Below are 16,826 nucleotides of genomic sequence, written 5' to 3'. Positions count from 1 at the left end.
TTGAACTGGGGACCCAGCGCTGCAAGGCGAGAGTACTATCCACTATGCCACTGTGCTGTATGAGGAAAGTGGCCTCTGCTATATGTATTGGGAAGTGGTGCTCCTTCTTTGTGTAGTAAATGCTGGGTGGTCTGTCTGGCAACGTCCATATTACGTGTGCCTGTATCCAATGCATGAGATGGATGGTCTCTGGACTGTGCATCAGGTGAGTGGTCCTCCTGTATCCAGTGTAGTAGGAGACTAGTGGTCATGCCTCGCATTATCTGTAGATTGTGATCTGTGCATGGAGAGGAGTGGTCTTGTTTCCTATGTAGATTAGTGGTCCATACCTGACATCTGCATTAGGTGAGTGGTCCCCGCGCTCTATGCATGAGTGGTCTCAGGTCTGTGCTCCCCGATCCTGTATATGAGGGGCTGGTTCCCTCCTCTGTGCTCCCCCATCCTGTATATTAGTTGCTGGTTCCCTCCTCTGTGCTCCCCTATCCTGTATATGAGAGGCTGGTTCCCTCCTCTGTGCTCCCCCATCCTGTATATGAGTTGCTGGTTCCCTCCTCTGTGCTCCCCTATCCAGTATATGAGAGGCTGGTTCCTCCTCTGTGCTCCCCAATCCTGTATGAGGGGCTGTGTTCCCTCCTCTGTGCTCCCCCATCCTGTATATGAGGGACTGGTTCCCTCCTCTGTGCTCCCCCCATCCTGTATATGAGTTGCTGGTTCCCTCCTCTGTGCTCCCCATCCTGTATATGAGTTGCTGGTTCCCTCCTCTGTGCTCCCCATCCTGTATATGAGTTGCTGGTTCCCTCCTCTGTGCTCCCCATCCTGTATATGAGTTGCTGGTTCCCTCCTGTGCTCCCCCATCCTGTATATTAGTTGCTGGTTCCCTCCTCTGTGCTCCCCCATCCTGTATATGAGTTGCTGGTTCCCTCCTCTGTGCTCCCCCATCCGGTATATGAGTTGCTGGTTCCCTCCTGTGTCCCCCCATCCTGTATATGAGTGGCTGGTTCCCTCCTGTGTCCCCCCATCCGGTATATGAGTTGCTGGTTCCCTCCTCTGTGCTCCCCATCCTGTATATGAGAGGCTGGTTCCCTCCTCTGTGCTCCCCCCCATCCTGTATGAGCTGTTAGTTCCCTCCTCTGTGCTCCCCCATCCTGTATGAGTTGTTAGTTCCCTCCTCTGTGCTCCCCCATCCTGTATATGAGTTGCTTGTTCCCCCCCATCCTGTATATGAGTTGCTTGTTCCCCCATCCTGTATATGAGTTGCTTGTTCCCCCATCCTGTATATGAGTTGCTGGTTCCCTCCTCTGTGTTCCCCCCCATCCTGTGCTTGTGAATAGGCAGAGTCTCTGTAGGAGGAGAGCATGGAGCTGCTGCTGTGGGGAGGGAGGGATGGAGGGGAGGGATAATAGGGGGAGATGTAGAGAGAGGGGAGGGATAGGGGGGAGGCAGCAGGGACGGTCTGGACTGGATGACCCCCGTGTTCTGCGGTTTGGGGACAAGGGACATACGGATTTATCACGTGCTTGGAGCCCTGTCCTCCCTGTGTGGTGAGTGCATTGTGTCTGGGCTGGGCTGCCTCGCCCTGCTGTCACATTCCTCCTGTCTGTGTGTCAGTGTGTATCAGTGAGTGCTGCCTCCATTATTGTGTGTCCCCCCTATGCCCCCCTACTGTGTGTGATGCTGCTGTGTCCCCTCCAGTCTGCCCCCCACCCTGTGACACTCTGCAGCTTTCAGGCCCCCTACATTCCTCAATACTACCCTATCTGTGTGTCATCAATACACAGGCCTGATCTGGGGGAGCCCTGGGAACCCAGGAGGCCATGCAGTAGAGTGTAAGCTTCTCTGCACAGGACTTCAGCTGCAGTTTGTTCTGAATCAGCAGTACTATTACCCTGGTTACATAGCACGATGATGCATCTGAGCTTTACAAGTCCTAGGCTGAGATAAATGACCCCTCCTCTGCATGGAGACCACACTACAGAACTAACTATACCCTGGTCTTATAGGAACTAAAAATCCCAGCATGCCCTGCCCTCACTTACTTATTTATTGTACTTATAAAGCGCCAACATACTTCTCTGGCTTTTCTCGTACTACAAGTCACAGCATGTCCTGGCTGCACTTCAATAGCAGCAGATGCCAGGAATAATGTCCTGATATGGACAGTTACTGTCCAAGAAGGTATTAAAGAGATAAAGTGTACCTGAGACATGAATGAGTGTCAGGTACCATACTTACCTGGGGCTTCATTAAAGGGACCCTGAGCAGTGCCGAAAATTAAAAGATTACACTTACCTGGCGCTTTTTCCAGCTCACCGTAGGTGGCAAGGTACCCCGACATCGTCCTGGCTCCTCTGTGTGCCTCTGCCGGCCCCCGTTACCGGCGACACATGGGCCGGTTCTTCCTGGCTCCTGACACTTGTCGTCATCACGCCGGTGTGACAGGTCTACGCATGCACAGTTTTCTACCGCTGAACCGCGCATACACAGACCTGTCATGCCGGCCGCCGCGGTGACGAGTGTCAGGAGCCAGGAAGAACCGGTGTGACACCGGCACGACACCTGGCCCGGGGGTCGCCGGTAACGGGGACCGGCGTAGGCACACGGAGAGGAGCCAGGAGGATGCCGGGGACCTTGCCGCCTACGGTGGGCTGGAAAAAGCCCCAGGTAAGTGTAATCTTTTAATTTCTGGCACTGCTCAGGGTCCCTTTAAGCCCCCTTGAGGTCGCTCGTCCCTCGCCGTCTCTGCGTGGCTCCTGTCACCCGCAGAACGGCCCGGGAGCCTGGCAGTCGCGCATTTGTGAGCCGGCAGTGTTCACTCCCTCATTGTGCTTCCATGGCTGGGAGTGTTCTGCGCTTGTGTAGTACTACTGCGCAGGTACAGAATGCTCCCAAGGATGGGAACGCTACAGGGGAGCGTGCCTGGCCATGTATGCATGATGCACGACTCAGCCAAACTTTCAGTTCGGCTGAATTGCAAGCGACAGGAGCCACCCAGGGAGACTGCGAGGGAGGAGTGGCCTCAAGGGGGCTTAAAGGAAAGGTTCAGGGAGGGTGGGTAAAAAATAAAAATCAAATTCCACTTACCTGGGGCTTCCTCCAGCCCGTGGCAGGCAGGAGGTGCCCTCGCCGCCGCTCCGCAGGCTCCCGGTGGCCGACCTGGCCAGGCCGGCTGCCAGGTCGGGCTCTTCTGCGCTCCAAGGCCAGTAACTTCTGCATCCCACGCCGGCGCTCTGACGTCATCGGACGTCCTCCGGGCTCTACTGCGCAGGCGCAGTAGTTCTGCGCCTGCGCAGTAGAGCCCGGAGGACGTCCGATGACGTCAGAGCGCCGGCGTGGGACGCAGAAGTTCCGGGCCTTGGAGCGCAGAAGAGCCCGACCTGGCAGCCGGCCTGGCCAGGTCGGGTCGGCCACCGGAGACCACCGGGAGCCTGCGGAGCGGCGGCGAGGGCACCTCCTGCCTGCCACGGGCTGGAGGAAGCCCCAGGTAAGTGGAATTTGATTATTTTTTACCCACCCTCCCTGAACCTTCCCTTTATGGAAGCCCCAGGCAAGTAATGTACCAGAGACGCTTCTTCACTCAGGTTCGTTTTTAAATTTGTGCAACAACCATGTGAGATTTGTAGTACTTTGATAGTGAGCATGCTGTGACTGGCAATGGTCTTTTAAACCTGTTTCAAGGACTTAAAGAGGAACTCCAGTGAAAATAATTTAATAAAAAAAGTGCTTCATTTTTACAATAATTATGTATACATGATTTAGTCAGTGTTTGCTCATTGTAAAATCTTTCCTCTCCCAGATTCACATTCTGACATTTATTACATGGTGATATTGTTACTGTGGGCAGGTTATTTAGCTGTTTATAGCTGTTAGACAGCTGTAATCAGCCATTTCCTGTCTGTGAACATTGTTACATTGTGGCAGTTTGCCAGGAGTACCGCGGTATTCAGAGCCTCTTGTAGGAGGGGTTTCAGCACAAAATTAGTCACACAGCGCCCCCTGATGGTCTGTTTGTGAAAATCATTCTATTTCTCATGTAAAGGGGGTATCAGCTACTGATTGGGATAAAGTTCAATTCTTGGTTGGAGTTTCTCTTTAATGGACAACTGAAGTAAGAGGAATATGGAGGCTGCCATATTTATTTCCTTTTAAACCATGCTAGTTGCCTGGCAGCCCTGCTGATCCATGTGGCTGCACTAGTGTCTGCATCACACACCATAACCAAGCATGTAGCTAATCTTGTCAGATCTGACAATGTCCGAAATACCTGATCTGCTGCATGCTTGTTCAGGGGCCATGGTTAAAAGTAAAGAAGGCTTGGGATCATCAGGACAGCCAGGCAACTGGTATTGCTTAAAGGGCAACTGAAGTGAGGATATGGAGGCTGCCATATTTATTTCCTTTTAAGCAATACCAGTTGCCTGGCTGTCCTGCTGAACCTCTGCCTCTAATACTTTTAGCCATAAACCCTGAACAAGCATGCAGCAGATCAGGTGTTTCTGGAATTACTCAAAAACATCCATATCCCTCTATTAAAGGAAAGGTTCAGGGAGGGGATTAAAAAAATAAAAATAAATTTCCACTTACCTGGGGCTTCCTCCAGCCCGTGGCAGGCAGGAGGTGCCCTCGCCGCCGCTCCCGGTGGTCTCCGGTGCCCGACCTGGCCAGGCCGGCTGCCAGGTCGGGCTCTTCTGCGCTCCATTTCCTGGGACTTCTGCGTCCCACGCCGGCGCGCTGACGTCATCGGACGTCCGCCGGGCTGTACTGCGCATGCGCAGTAGTTCTGCGCATGCGCAGTACAGCCCGGTGGACGTCCGATGACGTCAGCGCGCCGGCGTGGGACGCAGAAGTCCCAGGAAATGGAGCGCAGAAGAGCCCGACCTGGCAGCTGGTCGGGTCGGGCACCGGAGACCCCCGGGAGCCTGCGGAGCGGCGGCAAGGGCACCTCCTGCCTGCCACGGGCTGGAGGAAGCCCCAGGTAAGTGGAAATTTATTTTTATTTTTTTAATCCCCTCCCTGAACCTTCCCTTTAATTATTGGGAACTGCTGCTTAAAATAGAAGCCAGATACTTACCTAAGGAGAGGGAAGGCGCTGGGTCCTAATGAGCCTCCCCTCTCCTGTCCCGGTGCCCTCATTCCAGCGCAGGATCTCCCATAGCAGTATTTGACTAAATTAGTCTAATGCTGCTCTCCCTGCTGCCGAAGGGAGTCTTCAGGAGCCGAGTCCTCACAAAGACGGACCGCTCCATACTGTGCAAGCACCCTCTCTCATGCACTCGCGCGTGCGCAGTATGGAGCCGCCTGTTTTCGGGAGGACTCGGGTTCCCGAAGACTTCCGAAGTCCCCTGTGATGGGGGATTTAAATGGGGGAGCCGGCTCTGCACCAAGGCTACGGGAGAGGAGAGGGAGGTGCTCATTAGGACCCAGATCCTTCCCTCTCCTTAGGTATCTGGTTTTTATTTTAAGCGGTTCCCAATGACTTTAAGGTTCCCTTTAAGTTAGGCAGTGGGGGTTCAGAATACAGTGCTATGCAACGCAGTGTGAGGCCATGCACAATTGTGCCTATTGCACTGATTGTCTGATGTCTGCACATCACAAACTGATGCACTTGCTTGAATTAGCTTAGCAACGTGTGACCAGGCCTTAAAGCAATCCTGAGATGGTTCACTAGTCCCTATTTATACTTACCTGGGGCTTCCTCCAGCCCCATTAGCAGCGTGGCTTCCCTCGTCGTCCTCTTTGGTCCCTCCATTCTGCCACTATGCCCCTCCGGCTCGGCCGCACGACCCAGAGCGTTCTGTTCCTCCGAAGTAGCATTGCGCAGTGCACAATGCTCCACAGGATAGGCACGGGCGTGGTTGAGCCACGCATGGGCAGAAGCCCACGGCTGGCAGTGACTGACCGGATTACTGGGAGTCGTAGCACCAGAATGGAGGGACTGAAGAGGACGGCAAGGGAAGCCTGCTACTCATGGGGCTGCAGGAATCCCCATGTAAGTACAATAAGGGCCAGTGTACCATCTCAGGTACACTTTCAAGTGGCAATGAGGCTTTCAAATGTAAAAAATATTTCTCAGTATTTCGCATGCACAGGAGCAGCCGCTCATGCAAGTGCAGTACGAAGCCGCCCATCTTTAGGGGCACTCGGGCTCCTGAAGCGTCCCATGGCAGCACAGACCCATTGGTCAAAGACTGCTAGCAGCGCTGTAACGAAGGGACATTGAAAGGAACAGGGAGGCTCTATAGCATCCAGAGGTAACACCCCCCCCCCCCCCCTTTCCCCAGCTGCTTTTTTTTTAGTTAATTTTTTTTATATATAAAGTAAAGAGTAAATCTCTTCAGGATTGCTATAAGGCGGAGGAAGCACCAGGTAAGTATAAATAGGGACTAGTGAACCATCTCAGGTTCACTTTAAGGTAGTAATTAACAGATTTAGTTTCCCAGTGGCCAGGCTTTTAAAGGCTGTTACACACGGCCCATTGACTTCCTTTATGGCAATGAACCAATTTCCTGTGAAGATCGCTTATGTTAGTGATAACTACCTCTGTGGGTCTTTGTAAAGTGGAAGTCAAGTCTGTCCTCAAAAGTGCCCTCAGATAAATCTAATTGTAAACATGGTGGTCATACCTGGTGATTTTCTGTCTTTATAAATACAAATGACATCCTTTCAAAGAAATAACAGAACTACGTCTGGTGCATATCTTTTGTATGGACACTTTCCCATCCTTCTAGCCTGAATAATGTCAGTAGAAAAGATCAGAGGTAAGAATTCATTGAGGTTAGATTCACAGTGGTCCGTTGCATAACTCATGTGTTATGAGTATGAACTGCAGCAGAGACTGGACAGAGACCTTAAAGAGGAACTCCAGTGAAAATAATGTAATAAAAAAGTGCTTCATTTTTACAATTATGTGTACATTCTTTAGTCAGTGTTTGCCCATTGTAAAATCTTTTAAATCCCTGATTTACATTCTGACATTTATTACATGGTGACATTTTTACTGTTGGCAGGTGATGTAGCTGCTGCATGCTTTTTTGGCAGTTGGAAACAGCTGTAAACAGCTATTTCCCACAATGCAACAAGGGTCACAGACCAGAAACTGCCAGGAGTACCACAGTCCTCAGTTTCTTGTGGGAGGGGTTTCAACACAATATCAGTCGTACAGCGTCCCCTGATGGTCTGTTTGTGAAAAGGAATGATTTCTTATGTAAAAGGGGGTATCAGCTACTGATTGGGATAAAGTTAAACTCTTGGTCAGATTTTCTCTTTAAGGCCTGTTTTACACCTGGCATGGCGTTGTGCTCCGCCCCATTGCAACGCAACAAACGTCATATGACCCTGCAGCAGAGTGCGCCGACAGGGTCATATGCATAGCACCACCCCTCGCCCAGTGACGTACTCTCTGCTGGACAGAAAGTACATCACTGGGATTCCCGGGTTACCCCGACGTATTCATGTTCCGCGCCGCAGTGCTCCCACCAGGAAATGTAAAATCCCTGTGTGGCCCATTGACTTGCATGACTTCATCACCGTGGAAGTCTGACAGTAACGCGCTGCTGGCTTTGTGGTGGGTCGGCGGCCGATTGGGAACTTCCGACACTTGCCTTGCATTGTGGTGGCATTACCCTGTGGCAAAACAGGATAATGCCATGCAAACTAGCAATGCAAGTTTGAAAGGGGCCTTCTACAAAGCCTGCATGCAGCAAGTCGGAATAACACAATCTGTTACAACACAGTACTGTGAACAGCCCCATAGGATTGCATGCGCATTGAGTTGACATGCAGAATTATTCTGCAGCGCAACTGATCACTGTGAACACAATTAAAGGACACATCAGAGGGAAAAGAAATCTACTTACCCCAGGCTCCCTCCAGCCCCTGGCAGCCGTCCTGTGCCCTCGCCAGCAGCTCCGCTACAAGCCGGTGGCCAGGGGTCCACTCCGTTGCAGGTCGGCATCTTCTGCATCTGAGCGAGGGCATGGCCGCTGAGCTTGTGGTCACGCTCCCGTGGCTGGGAATGTTCTGCGCAGGTGTAGAAGATGCCGACCTGGTGAGGTCTGCATCTGCAATGGCGGGAACCCCGGGACACCGGCGGTGAGCGGAGCTGCGGCGAGGGCTCAGGATGGCTGCCATGGGCTGGAGGGAAGCCCCAGGTAAGTAGATTTTTTTCTTTTATTATTATTATTCCCCTCGGACCTGTACTTTAAAGGGACTCTGAAGTGAAATTCTTTTGCTATATTTACCTATTAATTCGCTTCAGAAGTCTCATTAGCCGTAAACCGTCGCATCCCCGCTGAAAAAATGAGTGCTGCAAACCCCCCAAATCCAACATGGTCGTGGATTTTGCTACGCTGAGACATAGCTATCTGCTGTAGCTCTGCCTCTACTGATGTCAATCGCCGCACGGATCTCTGCCTCTCCCCCGCCCTTCTCTGTAAAGGAAGAGTGAGAGGGGCGGGGAGAGGTGGCGATCCGCCGCGATTGACATCAGAAGAGGCAGAGCTACAGTAGAGAGCTCTGCCTCTTCAGGAAGCACCAGCCAGATTCACCCCAGGGATTTGGGGGGCTGCAGCCCTAGTTTTTCAGCCGGGATGCCGCAGTTTGCGGCTGAGTTCTGAAGCTAATTAAAAGGTAAACCTAGCAAAAAAAATTCGCTTCAGACTCTCTTTAAGGGCCTATTTCCGCCAGCAGCGAATCGTGGCCTTTTTCCCGCACACGAAAAAAAATGCATGCTGGAGTTTTTTGTAGCACGTGTCTGAATCCCCGTAGTGCGTTGCGCTGCAAAGTGATATGGGTGCACATTCACATCAGCACAAGTGCCCCGTTCATTTTAGAAACAGACGATGTGTTGCCTAAATAGTGTCCTTCAAAATTGCCGTTTGAATCATCTCAAATGGTGTGACTCAGACTGGGAGTGTCCGGAGCTTCCTGCCTCCTCATTATTTACTGTCTGAGTGTTAGAAAGCCTGGACAACTTAATCGCATGTAAGCAGATGCTGATGATTCATCACTCACAGTAATCCCAATACCAAATAAGAAATTTGCCTTCTTACAACAGAAGGTATTTGCGATAATTCAGGCTGGAGTGAGCATATGATCTCTACCATGATGCAGCACTACTGAATATGCAAATCATCCCTTTATTGCCTCTGAAAGCTAAACACACCTCCAGATCCGCAGGAATGCAATGTGTCAGCTTGTTAATATTACAGAGCCACAGTAATCCAACATGCATACAGACTGTATTGGATTGGTTTATCCTCCTCAGTGCATGGCATGGATTAATGTGGCTCATGGTGAACCAGAACTCCCAGGAGTGTGTAAGGCGCTACAATGGACCAAAAAGCCCTCTTACTAAAATGTTAAGCAAAACAAAAGTTTGCCTTCTTAAAGAACAAGCAACACCCATGCTAACCTAGAAATAAAAACTACATATACAAGTAGATAAATACTACTTCTACTTACATAACAGATGTATTGTGCTATCCACGTAATGATTCCTGTGAACTTTATTAAAGGAAAAGCAGAAAATCCTATTCTAGGCAGTGGCCATCTTGCCAAGCTAATGCTGACATCATATCCTCCCTGACTCTTGTTTTCCCCCCTCCCTTCTCTTGCTCATTATGTATTCATTAGCTGCCCTCCTCCCAGAGTCTTTTTTTTTTTTTTTAATTACACATCCAATCACTGAGTCACCTCAGCCTTGCTTGTAAACACAAGTGATCAGCTAGGCAGGGAAATAAATGGAAGAGGAGGAATATATTATAGATAAAAAGAACTCCCAGCATTCAAAAGAATTCCCAGCATTCAACTTTTTGGCACTGTTTGGCACTAGGGCCAGTGCTCCTATAGTATGTAATAACTCCAAACCATAACAGCAGAAAAAAAGTTTTGAAAGCAGGATTAGCATCTTTATCACTTAATACACTCAGACCAGTTGCTGTTGAAATTTGATTTTTATGGTGACCATACCGCTTTAAAACTGAGGGAATTTGTGATATTTCAGGTTGGAGTGACCATATGATGTCTCCCACAATGCATCACTGCTGAATATTCAAATTATCCCTTGTTGTCCCTGTAAGCTAGCCACACCTCCAGAACTCCTGGAATGCAATGATGTGTCAGCTTCTTAATATCCAGAGGCCAAACTATTCCAAATTGCATTCAGACTTTTGGATTGGTCGATCCTCATCGGTGCCTGGCGAGGAATAATGTGGCTCTATGGGGGTAGGACTTGAAACACCCAGCGTTACAGATTGCCCTGTACGCATGTTTGGCTTAACTTGCTTGACTGCACACTGTCCCAGTTTCCTCGTGTCACATGTATGCAATATCACGGCCAGCATGTGCAGTAAATTGTGCATGAAGGCCTCGTTTGTGGAGCAGTCCAACCTCCCGTCCACAAGCTCCTTTCTGCTGATACTACATGCAGCTAATTGGGAGCATTTGGCAACGCTGTGCTTGTATGGTGACACATCCAGGCCTCCCAGAATGCCATCTGTTGTAGATGCTGTGTGGCTTTTGGCTGCTTCACGTCTGTCAATCATCAGCTCATTACTGCCGTCCGTCTAGCTGCTCATTCCATTTGTGAAAGTAATCCCCAGTGCAACAGATGTGTTCTAGAGTGACTCCACTTTCTTACACAGATCTAGAGAATGTACCCTATCACTAGAATTTATTCCATAACTTCCATTAACGGAAATGGGAACTGAATGCTAAAAAGAAAAGCCAGATTCTTGCCTAAGGAGAGAGAGAAGGCTCTGGGTCCACTTCCCCGGTGCCCTCCGTGTAGCGCTCCCTCGGAATCCCCCGCCATGGGGGATTTCAGAAGTCTTCGGGAGCTGAGTCATCCCGAAGAAAGGCAGCTGCATACTGCGCACGCATGATTACCCGATAGAGGGCGCTCACGCGTGCGCAGTATGGAGTGGCTTGTCTTCGGCAGGACTTTGCTCCTGAAGACTCCCTGAAGCCTTCCTTCGGTGGCAGAGATGGCAGCATGCTACGGGGATCCTGTGCTGGAACGGGTCGGGTACCGCGAGAGGAGGGGGAAGGCCAAGGGCCTGTACACACTGCTGCGCTTGCGCTGCGTTTTTAAAAACGCATGCGTTTTTGAAATCGCAAGGTCTTTTGAAAAAGAATGAAAATCGTGATGACTTGTACACACTGGTGCGATGCGTTTTTAGAAAAACGCAATCGCAGTGCTTGCTGCGCTTTTTTAAGTGCAGCGCTTGAAAAACACATTAAAAACGCGCTTGCGTTTTTGCCTGCGTTTTTCAAAAGTCAGTATCCCAGAAGACTCTGAAATTTCCTGATTCCTGTTGAAATGTAAACTAGAAAAAAAACAAAGGATTCTTTAGCCAATCAGCAATTACAAGAAAAACGCATCAAAAACGCATACGATGCGTTTTTAAAACTACATGCACTTGCGATTTTAAAAACGCATGCGCTTGCGATTTTGCTTGCGTTTTTCAGTGTGTACAGGCCCTTATTAGGATCCAGAGCCTTATGCTACATACACACTTGAAAGATAAATGAAAGATATCAGACCAATTTTACCCCCTTCCATGTAGTATGAGAGCCATACCTACACAGTCTATTCTATGGAGCTGAACTCCCCATCAGATAGAAATATTTGCAAGATGCTGCACACAAAGATGCTGTACACATTCAAAAGATCTGTTCCTGCAAAAGATCTTTTGCAGGGACAGATCTTTTGCAGGGACAGATCTTTTGCAGGGACAGATCTTTTGCAGGGACAGATCTTTTGCAGGGACAGATCTTTTGCAGGGACAGATCTTTTGCAGGGACAGATCTTTTGCAGGGACAGATCTTTTGCAGGGACAGATCTTTTGCAGGGACAGATCTTTTGCAGGGACAGATCTTTTTAATTGTGTACAGCATCTGTGTGCAGCATCTTGCAAAGATTTCTGTCTGATGGGGAGTTCAGCTCCATAGAATAGACTGTGTAGGTGTGGCTCTCATACTACATGGAAGGGGGTAAAATTGGTCTGATATCTTTCATTTATCTTTCAACTGTGTACAACACCATAAGTGTTAAACCCCCCAAAGACCAGACCTTTTTTTGTAAAATAGGCCACTGCAGTTTTAAGGCCTAGCTGCAGGGCCGCACAGTACAGCAAACAAGTGATTCCCCCCCCCCCCCCCCCCACACCCTTTTGCCCCACCAACAGAGATCTCTGTTGGTGGGGTCTGATCGCCCATAGCATGTTTGTTTATTTTATAATAAACATTTGTGTGGGTTTTTTTTTTTTTTAATTAAAAACAGTGTTCTTTAATTCACTTTCGCTCCCTCCCCCAGCCAGCCTATCACAGCGGATCGCTCCTGTGTTCCACAGGGGGACAGCCGTGTCACACGGCTGTCCCCAGTACAGCGCTGCTGTAGATCGCAGCGCTGTACGGCTAAATAGACGGCAGTTTCATCGTCTAACAGTCTCCCGAGCGGCGATCGCCGCTTGGAGACTGAAGGTGGAGCTCCACCACCAAGCAGGAGATGCCCGTGCTGCCTGTGCAAGATCTCCTGCAAAACTGAGCCCCAGGACTTTACGCCGATTGGCGTTAGGCATCCTGGGGCTGCCGCTGCGGCCACGCCCATTGGCGTGACGCGGCTGGCTAGTAGTTAAAGCGCACCTGATTGCTGAACCGAGAGGGATATGGAGGCAGACATAGTTATTTAAACAATACCAGTTTCTTGGCTGTCCTGCTGATCTTCTGCCTCCTAATATTTTTAGCCATAGACTTTGAACAAGCATGCAGATCATGTTTGTGACAAATCTGACAAGATTAGCTGCATGCTTGTTTCAGGTGTGTGATTCAGGACTGGTGCACACCAAGAGCACTCTTAAAAACGCCAGCGCTTTGAAAAGCACTTGACTAATGTTTTTGAATGGGTTGGATCAAAACACAGTTCCCAATTATTGATCTAATGCTGCGTACACACTGGCTACTACGGTCGTTTGAAACAGCTGATTAACGATCGTTCCGCCGACAATTGGGGAAAGAACTTTACCAAACGATCATTAACACGAACGACAAAAGAACGACATCGGGAAGATGGAAATATCCAACCTGACGGATCGTATCTACCGACAATCGTTACAAAACTATAGTGTGTACAGACATCGGCCGAGAACGATCGTTACAAGGGCCAATGCGCCTGCGTTGAATTCTGCCCAGCTTCAGTACTTCCTTTGTAGCACGGCCGTAAAGATTGTTACATTGCTCATTTCAATTAAACTTTGTGCTCAAGTTAACAATCATATATTTGTATCTATTGTAACTCCATGTCAGTGGTTTTTTATTGTATATAAATATGTACGCAACATATCCTTCTGGTCGTTCTTTTCTGCGAGAACGATCGTTAAAATGTGTATGATGATCGCTGCATCCCATCGTTGCATTCCAATCTTTCCAATATCGTTCGTCTGGTAACTATCGTTTCTTGCAAACGATAGTTATCGCAAGTGTGTACGCAGCATAAGTCTCCGTTAGACTGACAGCTTCTATGAGAAGCCGCAATCTTTCTGAAGTAAAAAAAAAAAGTTTTAAAAAAATCATGTCCTCCTTTCACTTCCTGTAAGTGTGATTGCTCGCTTACAGGATGAAAAAAAATCTGAGGCCGTCTTGTGGTCAAATAGTAAAACTACGTCTACATACAATATTTTAATACAGACATACAATTACATTTATAAATTAACTGTTTACCTCCCACGCTCTCCAAAAAATACCCAAATACATTTTTTGATAAAAAATACAATAAAAAACAAACGAAAACAAAACGGTTACCTAAGGGGCTGAACTTTTTTAATCAAGAGGGTATATTGCTATTATATTTTTTAATTACAAGCTTGTAAATAGTGATGGACGCAAAACTGAAAAAATGCACCTTTATTTCTAAATAAGATATTGGCGCCATACATTGTGATAGGGACATAATTTAAATGGTGTAATAACCGTGACAAATGGGCAAATAAAATGTAGGTTTTAATTATGGTAGCATGTATTATTTTAAAGCTATAATGGCCGAAAACTGAGAAATGATGAATGTTTTCCTTTTTTTTTCTTATTTCCATTTAAATGCATTTAGAAAAAATCATTCTTAGCAAAATGTATCACCCAAAGAAAACCTAATTGATGGTGGAAAAAACAAGATATAGATCAGTTCATTGTGATAAGTAGTGATAAAGTTATTGGTGAATGAATGGGAGGTGAACATTGCTAGGATGCATAAGGTGAAAAAACACTGAAGGTGAAAGTGGTTATAGAGGAACTGTAACCAATAATTGAACTCTATTCCAATCAGTAGCTGATACCCCCTTTCCCATGAGAAATCTTTACCTCTTTTTTTTTCAAATAGATCATCAGGGTATTCTGTGCTGCTGAAATTGTGGTGAAACCCCTCCCACTGTGTGATGTCATGACCATGCTCCTGACAGTTTGCTGTCTGTGAACCTTGGTGCATTGTGGGAAATATCAGCTGTTTCTAACTGGCAAGCAATATCTCTCTCTGTGCATAGAACTCTCAGTAACGAACATTCAGTACAGACCGCTTGGCAGGACTAAATATGTCACCAACAGTGATTAAATAATCTATAAGGCTGCTTTCACAGTTAGACGTTACAGGCGCATGTTAGAGCAGCCTGTAGCGCAGCCCAACTCACAGTAATGAAAAATCAATGGGCTGTTCACAGTGCCCACGTTGCGTTATATTGTAACGCTGCACGTTCTCTGAAAGTGCAGCATGCTGTGCGTTATACGCGGTTTTAGCTGCGTTTGACTGTTTGCACATGCTCAGTAATGTTTTGTTTTTTGTGTGCAGGAGAGGAGGAGGGGAGAGTCAGCTATTTTGCCTAGCCACCTGGCTAATTAATATTCACTGCACTGCAACGCCGATTCTCTTCCTGCTAGCAATGATTCATATGAATCATTCTCGGTTCTCTGCCTGCTAGCAATGATTCATATGAATCATTCTCGGTTCTCTGCCTGCTAGCAATGATTCATATGAATCATTCTCGGTTCTCTGCCTGCTAGCAATGATTCACATGAATCATTCTCGGTTCTCTGCCTGCTAGCAATGATTCATATGAATCATTCTCGGTTCTCTGCCTGCTAGCAATGATTCATATGAATCATTCTCTGCCTGCTTGCAATGATTCACATGAATCATTCTCTGCCTGCTAGCAATGATTCACATGAATCATTCCCTGCCTGCTAGCAATGATTCACATGAATCATTCTCTGCCTGCTAGCAATGATTCACATGAATCATTCTCGGTTCTCTGCCTGCTAGCAATGATTCACATGAATCATTCTCTGCCTGCTAGCAATGATTCACATGAATCATTCTCGGTTCTCTGCCTGCTAGCAATGAGTCATATGAATCATTCTCGGTTTCTTTGCCTGCTAGCAATGAGTCATATGAATCATTCTCGGTTCTCTGCCTGCTAGCAATGATTCATATGAATCATTCTCTGCCTGCTAGCAATGATTCACATGAATCATTCTCTGCCTGCTAGCAATGATTCACATGAATCATTCTCTGCCTGCTAGCAATGATTCACATGAATCATTCTCTGCCTGCTAGCAATGATTCACATGAACCATTCTCTGCCTGCTAGCAATGATTCACATGAACCATTCTCTGCCTGCTAGCAATGATTCACATGAACCATTGCCGGTTCTATCAAACGAAAACGGCGCACAAAGAGCCGCATAACGCGGCTCTATGTAGCGTCCACCTTTTAGCACCACCTTGTGTTGCGTTGGAACGTTATGCGACCTTAACGTCCCCTGCAACGCAACGTCCCGCTGTGTAAGAGCCCTAAACGAATATTGTAAAAAAGCAATTTTATTCATTATTGTCAGTACTACAGTTCCCATTTATATGTGCAGCTTTGACACACTTGCAGAAACGGTAATCCTTTCCCTGGCACTGTCTCCCTGGCAGCTCTGACCACCTCCCTAGTCCTCTCCAGTCGCTGATCAGTGTGGGGGGCAGGGAATGCCAGCCTCCATTCATTGGCACTGACCTTTCTGACACATGCATAGGCCAAATATTTGAGGTGCTGCCAGAATATCTGTGCAGACTGATGACTGCTTTTCAGTATCACTCATTTACTTGTCTGATGCCACACCTGTTATGTCATGTTCATGGCTTATTGTGCACGGACCGTGCGTCCTTTTTACAGGTAGTTTTCTACTGTAAAACAGTTTGGATTCGTAAAATGCCCTTAGCGTATCCTGAAGGCAAATTTGGAGAAAGTTAAGATACCTTGGTTGAAGGAAGCCTCTGGATTAGGTCCATCCTCCTGCTCCAGTTTGCAGTTTCCAATGCAGTACCAGGCAGAAACAGGAAGTGAAGAGTGAGAGTGCCTGACCAACCTATACTGGGGGCAACTGGACCTAGCTACCAACACTGGAGGCTCCTATAACTGGCCATCTACCTATTTTTGGGGGCTCATCGCAGCTATAACGTGTGGTGCAAATTGTCGAGTGTTGTGCAATCATTTCAATCCGGGGCATCTTCACTAGTTTGCCTCGGCAGCAAAAAGTCTACAACCGGCCCTGGGCTTGCTGAATATGTTCGCATGGCCATGCTGCTGTCCATGTTGCCACTCATGCAACTCACCTTTGTGAGTATTCCCACTTAGTAATTTCTAAAGTACTTATCAACCTGTGACGTACTGCACCATTTGGGCTCCCGTTGTCTGTGTTTTTTCCCAGTGTCCTACACTCATTACTTCGCCTGTCCATGCAGGAGTTTGGCCTCAGTGTGGGTGTGTTTGTACACGGACAGGAACATGGCTGTATGAACC

The 16,826-nt window shown here is 47.9% G+C and overlaps 1 protein-coding gene across 1 annotated transcript in view; it reads left to right on the top strand.

Annotated features, from left to right (window-relative positions):
- Nucleotides 1-1,427: 1,427 nt before the first annotated feature.
- LOC137528795 (N(G),N(G)-dimethylarginine dimethylaminohydrolase 1-like) overlaps nt 1,428-16,826 on the top strand; it is a 52,403-nt gene continuing 37,004 nt past the window's right edge. Inside the window, exon 1 of the mRNA XM_068250389.1 lies at nt 1,428-1,541. The gene's annotated coding sequence lies outside the window, so the exon portion shown is untranslated. The remainder of the gene's footprint in view (nt 1,542-16,826) is intronic.

Source organism: Hyperolius riggenbachi, chromosome 8, assembly GCF_040937935.1.
Source record: "Hyperolius riggenbachi isolate aHypRig1 chromosome 8, aHypRig1.pri, whole genome shotgun sequence".
NCBI lineage: Eukaryota > Metazoa > Chordata > Amphibia > Anura > Hyperoliidae > Hyperolius > Hyperolius riggenbachi.
The sequence above is the reverse complement of the archived record's forward strand: the minus strand, read 5'-3'. Positions and strand labels throughout refer to the sequence as shown.